Below are 8,152 nucleotides of genomic sequence, written 5' to 3' on the forward strand. Positions count from 1 at the left end.
CAGGTGGAACACATTGACCGTCGAAAGAACGAAGCAGCTGATGCTTTAAGCCGGCTGGGGTCTCAACGTAAGCCGGTACCACCCAACACCTTTTTAGATGTTTTGCATAACCCCTCTGTCAAGTTGCCCACAAAAGAGGATTTAGTTGTTCCTGACCCGGAGGCACAATTGGTGGTGGCTCTTCATGTCATCCCAGATTGAACAGTGCCATTCTTGGCTTACATGACCCGGGGAGAGTTGCCAGCGGATGAGACTCTGGCTCGGCAGATAATCCAGTGATATAAGTCCATGACGATTTCGGATGGAGAGTTATTTCATCGCAGTGTTTCTGGAGCGTTCCAACGATGTGTTTCCCCTGAAGAAGGTCAAGAAATTCTTTGTGAGATCCATGAAGGCGATTGTGGTCATCATGCCGGGTCGAAATCTTTAGTAGCCAAAGCGTTTCGTCACGGTTTTTACTGGTTGACGGCTCACGCTGACGCAGAGGATCTGGTCAGTAGATGTGATGGATGTCAAAAATTTGCACGACGAGCGCATGTGCCAGCTCAAGAGCTCCGGATGATTCCAATCACTTGGCCGTTTGTGGTTTGGGGGCTTGACATGGTGGGACCTTTCAAAAGGTCTAAGGATAAAAAGACACATCTCTTAGTGGCAATTGATAAATTTACTAAGTGGGTTGAGGCAGAGCCTGCGAGTAAGTGTGATGCGGCCACAGCGATTCAGTTCATGAAAAAAGTAATCTTCCATTTCGGTTTTCCACACAGTATTATCACAGACAATGGCACTAATCTGTCTCAAGGAGCTATGGAAGAGTTTTGTCAGTGAGAGCACATCCGGCTTGATGTTTCTTCTGTAGCTCATCCTCAATCTAATGGTCAAGCCGAGAGAGCCAATCAGGAAATTCTGAAAGGGCTAGAACCCCGGCTTATGGTTCCATTACAGCGAACGCCAGGTTGTTGGGTAGAGGAGTTACCCTCAGTGTTATGGAGCATCAATACTACGCCCAACAGTTCTATGGGTTACACACCCTTCTTCATGGTTTATGGAGCAGAAGCAGTATTGCCCAGTGACATCCGTCATGACTTGCCCCATCTGGCGGCTTATGTTGAAGCTAACAACAATGAAAAAGCTAGATAGGATGCACTTGACTTATTAGACGAAGAAAGAGACCTAGTGGCGGCATGGTCAGCAATTTATCAACAGGACCTGCATCGTTATCACAGGCGTCGGGTTAAGTCCAGGACTTTTCAGGAAGGCAACTTGGTGCTCCGGCTCATTCAGGATCTGTCAGATGCGCACAAGCTATCCCCGCCTTGGGAAGGACCTTTTGTGGTTAGTAAGAATTTGAACAACGGGTCATATTACCTCATTGACGTTTGAGAGCATAAAGATTCATATAAGTCAGAGGAAGAGACCCGCCGGCCGTGGAACATTGCTCAACTTCGGCCATATTACACCTAAGCCACCGGCTCTCATCATGTGCATACGTTCATATTGTATATACTATGATAAGCAATAAAGTAAGACCAACGGTCTCTCTTCTTTCTAAAGACTATGCATCTTTGTTATTTCTTATTTTCAAATGACTATTAAGGAGCTGATCATATTTGAATCAAGTTTAACCTTTTTTGGTCCAGCTTATGATCGCATCCGAATCTAGCTGCAAATCTCAAGGTCACTTGGGGGCTTCCTATTCAAACATAGGTTGTATTCGAACCAAAGAGAACATAGCTGTCGTAACCCTCTTGATCGGCTCAAGGCCAAACTCACTCGGGGGCTTCTTGATCGTATCCGAATCATAGCTTAACCCCTTTTGAGTCCGACTTGGATCGTATTCGAATCAGGGTCGTTAAAAACCTCTCAAGGTCATTTGGGGGCTTCCTGTTCAAACATAGGTCGTATTCGAACCAAAGAGAACATAGCTGTCGGTACCCTCTTGATCGGCGCAACGCCAAAGCCACTGGGGGCTATATGGTCGTATTCGAACCTTAGCTTAACCCCTTTGGTCCGGTTTACTGATTGTATTCGAATCAGAAACCCCTAACTTTTTGAATACAGAGTTAAAATTATGTTGCTTGCCCTTTAGTTTTTGTTGTTTCAATATTACAAATAAGTTAGCCTGGTTTTCTTCACCGGCTCAATTATTCGACAACACAGCTACCCGGGTTATTCAAGCCGGTGGTTCAAGAATCTAAAGGTACGAGCTGCTAAGATATGATGATCATTGGGTATTCAAGAAGTATTAACTTTTCATATATATATTGAATTCTCAATTTCATCATCCGGGTTATTTAAACCGGCGATATAAGGATCAACAAGTACAAGGTATGGTTCTTGCTCATATGCGCTTACTTGTTGCATTAAAGAGCTATTATTAAACCTTATCCTTTAATTGTATTTGTCTCTGCTATTTATTAAGGTAAAAGTATGGGCCGTAAATTAGGTGTTTTAATCCCGTTTTGGTTCTAAACCGCCTTGCCAGCCTTTTTTCTTATATTCACAGGAACGAAGATTTAAACATTGCAGAGACAAATGTTAAGCAATGCATACATTAACATCTGAAACACATATTCACATATAAGTATTTTGTGCACGATGGCACAAGCAAACAGGCAATGTTTTAGCAGCTAAGTTATTACAAGGCTTTATAAAGCCTATGAAGATGATCATTGTCCCTCCCTTGCCGGCTCAACATCTTGAATCTGCTGGAAGTTGGGTTTTGACCAGTCATAGCCATTCATGGCGACAAATTCAGCTTCGTCGTCAATCAGGCCGACCGGGTCAACCTCCGGGGCAAATGTGTCTTCTCTCACCGGTGGGATCAAGTCTGTTACTTTATATGAGGGAGGGGCCATCTTCTTATTTTCACTATCAAAACCCGGCTGATACTTGTCCACATTGGTGTCATCTCCAAGGCTAGTCGCCTGAGGCCGGACTTCACGGACGCAGGCTACAAAGTCATCCTGATCAAAAGGAGACCCGTCCTCCTTCACGGTAGGATAGCCTCTTGCCACGTCCGCCGGGTCTAGATCTGGCACCCAAGCCTTGGAGCGGCTTAGGGCAGTCAAAGCTTCGGCTCACGCGCAGGAGCGTTTCACTTCTTGGAATCTGGCAGGAAGGATGGACAGCTTCTTTAGGACGTCACTAATCCGGTTAGACCCTTGATTAGTAGGAGAGATGGCAGCCAGAGCTCGTTGTGTGCCGATATACAATTGTGCAGTTAAAGTATATACCGCCTTCAGCTTAATCAACGAGTCTTGATTCAGATTCTTACTTCGCGGACCTGCATATATTTTTCATAGAGTCAGTCGGCAGATCATATTCCGGTTTGACAAGAGAAATATATGGAAGATCAAATCAGGAAGCTTACCAAAGATAGCAGCGGCCATCTGGGACACCCGACCCTTTAAAGCGTTCAGCTCGGTTGATATTTCTTTCAGAGCTATTTCGGTTGTCTCAACTCGCCGGGTCAGAAGTATTTTCTCATCTTCCCAAGTTTTCTCTTTGGAGGCAAAGTTGGTCTTCAAATTCTCCGTCTCAGAAAGGCTTATTTGCAGTTTGGAGGTGGAAGACTTGATTTCTGATTCCTGGCTCGCTAGCCGGGTCTTTGCGTCAGTCAGTTGAGAGTTTAGTTCAGACAATGCATTATGTGAAACATTCATATAAAGTCAAGACTTGGTTTTAAATTCCAGTATCCAAATTCAAGATTCAAGTCCCAAGTACTTTACTAATAAACCACTTGGCACTTGGGGGCTAATGTATGCCAAATCAAAATTTTACAACTCTAACAACATTTTGAAGTCCCAAGTCCTTTACAAAGTAATAGCACTTGGCACTTGGGGGCTAATGTACGCAGTTCAGCAAGTTTATCAAGGATAAACCAGAATGTTAAGTATTTTGCAGATGGTTTTGAAATTCTGAAGTACCGATTCATTAATGATCAAAATAAACTGGTACTTGGGGACTACGGGTGAAGTCTTGTTCTATCAATATTAGGCAAAGATTCAGAGGTAAAGGTCTCGGCCTATATTTTAAGTCTATAGGTTATTCCGTTCCTCTCATAATCTACAGACTTGGGGGCTGAAGGAATATTGGTAACCCGGAAACAACGTACCTCATATTTCAACTGAAGCTGCTTGACCATCTCGATCTTAGACTCACGACTGGAATGTACATGACTGAGATAGCCGGATAAGATATCACTAGCATTAAGACGGTCGTAGTTGGCAACATCAAAGCGAACCTTTTGCCTCTCCAATGCTTCCTGCTTAGCTGTGCACCGAGCCAACACCGTTGGGTTCCCCGGCTCAACAAAGCGGCTCCCAGTAATCTGAACATCTTCAGCAGGTGGAGACGGCGGGTTGGTTGAGCTTGACGGTCCAGTTGTGGAAGGATTCATGGTGGCTTCATCAAGGAACGGCTCCGGAGGATTTGCTTCATTGTTAATAGGCGGGTGTTCTGGAGCGTTAGCCAAGGGAGAAGGCGGCCTAGCCGGTTCAGACGATAGCACTGGCGGGTCTTCCACCGGTTTAGCCACCTTTGATTTCTTGGATTTAGCCTGGCCACTAAGGAATAAAATTGCAGAATTGTCAGCATAAAGATACAATTGAGCAACCTGGAAGAAAGGAGGAGTTCTGATTACCCAGGAGCATTCTTGAAAGCCGGAAATTGGGTTTGTGATGAGTCACCGGAAGAACGAGACACCTCCTGAAAAGATAAAGGAAAGAGTTAAAAGAAATGTAAGGAGCAGGATTTATTAAAATGAGTTAAAGACAGTAATAAATAAACCTCGTTCGGGCGTTTCCGAGGGGTCTGTTGCAGGACAACAGCCGGCTCATCTTCAATTCCAACTTCACGGCGGCTTTCATGTTGCTGTTTTTTCAAATGAAAGTTGGGATCCAAGTGAGCTAAGGGGTTAGAAAACCTTACTTTACGGATCACTCGTCGAACTTTGTGTCTTGGTAAGGGCTCTGAGTCGGAGGAAATGATAGTTACCTCTACTTCCTCGGCCTGACTGGCCCCAGTATCATCCTGGTAAGGATCAGTTTCAATAAGATTGTTAAAAAATTGGCCAAGGGAGTCAAGGGCTACCTCCGAGTCAGACGTGTCATCAAGTTTCATTAAATCTTCAGCAGTGGTTTTCTTCTTCTTCTTCTTCTTTGATCTCCGGGTTGATTTCTTGGCGTTCATGGCGGCGAGTTTCGCCTTCTTGGCAGCTTCGTGATCATATTTCACTTTCCAAAAGTCAGAATTGGCCTACAAAGACAAGAGGAAGGATCAATAGTAAACAAATACGGCTGGAAAAAATACAAAGGAAAAAATATCAACATATTCTTACTACTGGTACCGGGTTAAGCTTACAAAAGGGACTTAACCCAACAACACTGCAATCTTCATATTGCGCATTTACCAAAAGGTTTGACATTGCGACAATGTCCTCTTTAGTTAGATCAACCAGGGTATGACGGAGAGAATCATCCGATTCTCCACCATATTCATACATCAATTTTGAACGATGGCTTAATGGGATAATCCGCCATGAGATCCAGCAGCGGGTTAGATCGACTCCGGTTAAACCGTTCCCCAACAAACCGTTGAGTCTTCTGATAGATGGAAGCAACTTCTTGCATTCAGCAATGGTAAGTTTATCTGGCAGAGCGAACTTGGAGTCAAGACGATCGGGGCGGTAACCCGGCAGTGGCTTCTCATTGGCGGGTGAGATGTCCTGACAGTAAAACCAGGTTTGATTCCAATCCTTTGGGTGACTTGGCAAAACTATGAGAGGGAAGACAGCACCCTGCCGGCGCTGAATAGAGATGCCTCCAAGCTCTAAACTAAGGTTGTTGGTGCACTCATTTTGCCGGTTCAGATAGAAGTATTCTCTAAATAGTTCCACAGTCGGCTCTTGCTGAAGATATACCTCACAGAGCAATTGGTAGTTACAAATATTGGATATGGAATTGGGCCTAATGTCCTGAGCATGAAGTTTGAAAAATTGAAGAACTTCTCTGAAAAACTTTGAACCGGGCGGTGAGAAGCCCCGGTTCATGTGGTCAGTAAAGACGACCACTTCGCCGTCTTTGGGATTTGGTCATTCTTCTTCCGGGTCAGGAGCACAATAAGACATGATGTTTTTTGAGGGCAGAAACTCAATGAGGAAGAACTCTTTTAAATGCTCCTCGGTTATGGTTGAGGGGACCCAGTTGCAGATGGTGGGTGTCTTTGACGGCATGATGTGCAAGGGACTAAAAAAGAAAAAACAACTTGTCGGTTCAGTTTACGGCCAAATTAACAGTTGAAGGTGTAAAACAAGTAACGGCGGCTTAACTAAGGTCTAATGACATATATGGAAAAGAAAGCCGGAATGGTAAGCCGCCATGACTACAGATTTTATCAGAAAGCAGATTCAGCTAAGTGTTGGTATAAACAAGTTTCACCAAGCTATCATTATTATTTTGGATCAAATGGTTGTTCCAAAAAGGAAATATTCTAGACCTAAAAACCTAGTACAGATGAGTTCGTCGACTGTAAAGAAGCATCTATGCAGGTAAAAGGGATCTACTAATGTCAAAAATGAATGCCAAACATCTACCGTGCGACTCATATCTCTTTTTTGGATCAAACGAAGCTGCGGAGGATGAACTGCCAGGAAAGTTCATGAAGAACGATGAAGAACACCGACGAACTCGCAAAAGCCCTAATGCAGATCTAAAAAGATTGAGAAGGCAAGACTTACGGGTGCGGATTCGCTGCGGAGGCTCGTCACGTTTCTCTGGACAAGTCAGGTTGATGCAGCGGCCTGAGGAGGAGATGAGGAGATCTGCGGCAGCGGCGGCGGCAGAGCTCGAGCGGCAGCGAAGCAGTGAGAGGAGGAAGATGACCGAAGGGGGAGAATGAAAAAGACCTAAGCGGTACCTATTTATAAGGGAGTAAGCGAACAGGCGGGCACGAAAATCAATGAGACCCGAATAATGATTATCCAAAATAAACGGATGCCTCGATTCTTGGAAGGCATTAAAAAATGAAAGATCCATTGGAAGATGACGCCATGAAGGTTTTTTGTGTTTCCAAAAGATGACGTCATGGTGGGTTACAGAAGTTTTCACACAGAGGATGGATTCCACCTAAGTATTGAAGATTGACAGAGAACAAAGTTCAAAGTCAACCTGGGGCCTAATGTTGGGGATATTACTACCGGCATGACCCACCCAGGAGGGGCCGGGTCAGCCCTAATGGCGGGTTACATAAGAAGCCCAATATACATTCAAGATGATAGGTTATGAAACATATAGAAGGCCCAAAGGCCTGGGGCCGGCTTAAGGCCTGATATTGTAAACCGCCATATGTAAGGAAAGACTTGTAAAGAAAGGCATGTAAAGGAAGTCACCGAGCCGGACACGTTATAAGCCGGCCGAGACTCTATAGGCCACCAGGTGTCAACCCGTGTATATAAGGGGACGACCCGGTGGCGGTTTAGGGGAGAGACAACCAAGTCAATAACCAAGCTAGTGAGTTAAGCCTCTTGGAGATCGAAACCTCAGCAATACTAATCCCAACTAGACGTAGGCTTTTACCTTCATCGTAAGGGGCCGAACTAGTATAAAAACGAGCCCTATGACTAAGTCCTTGCTCTAGGACATCTGTCGTGTCAATTCCACGACACTTGTAAAGATGGCATGGCATACTTCAAAACACATGTAGGGCTCAAGTTCATAGGAGGCACACATTAATCATGGCAAAAATAACAAATGTCCAAACTCTGATAAGAATCTGAAACTAACATTGCATAGCACTCTTGCAACAACATTTAGGGCATCAAGATGAGCTCAAATGAACATGGTGCAATGGTATGAAATGAAGTACTCGTCGAGGCGAACAATTTGATATGCTACACGCCCAAAACGGAGCCACGGATGCAGAGTTATGATGCGAAGGAAAACGCTAAAATCAACTGTGACTAGGGAAAAAAGTCAACCTCTCCAGATCAGATCTAGGGTTTGCACGTGGATCGAGGCGCTCGCTAGAGTTCGTCGCCGGACTTGACTGAGAGGGGCGGTGCCGGTGCCGGTGAGGAGAGGGACCCGGGGCGGCGGACGGGCGCCAACGGGGCCGGATCCGGCGGAGGGCGGCGGGCAGCAGGCGTTGGCAGCGC

The sequence above is a fragment of the Triticum aestivum genome, chromosome 5A, assembly GCF_018294505.1.
Source record: "Triticum aestivum cultivar Chinese Spring chromosome 5A, IWGSC CS RefSeq v2.1, whole genome shotgun sequence".
Classification (NCBI taxonomy): Eukaryota; Viridiplantae; Streptophyta; class Magnoliopsida; order Poales; family Poaceae; genus Triticum; species Triticum aestivum.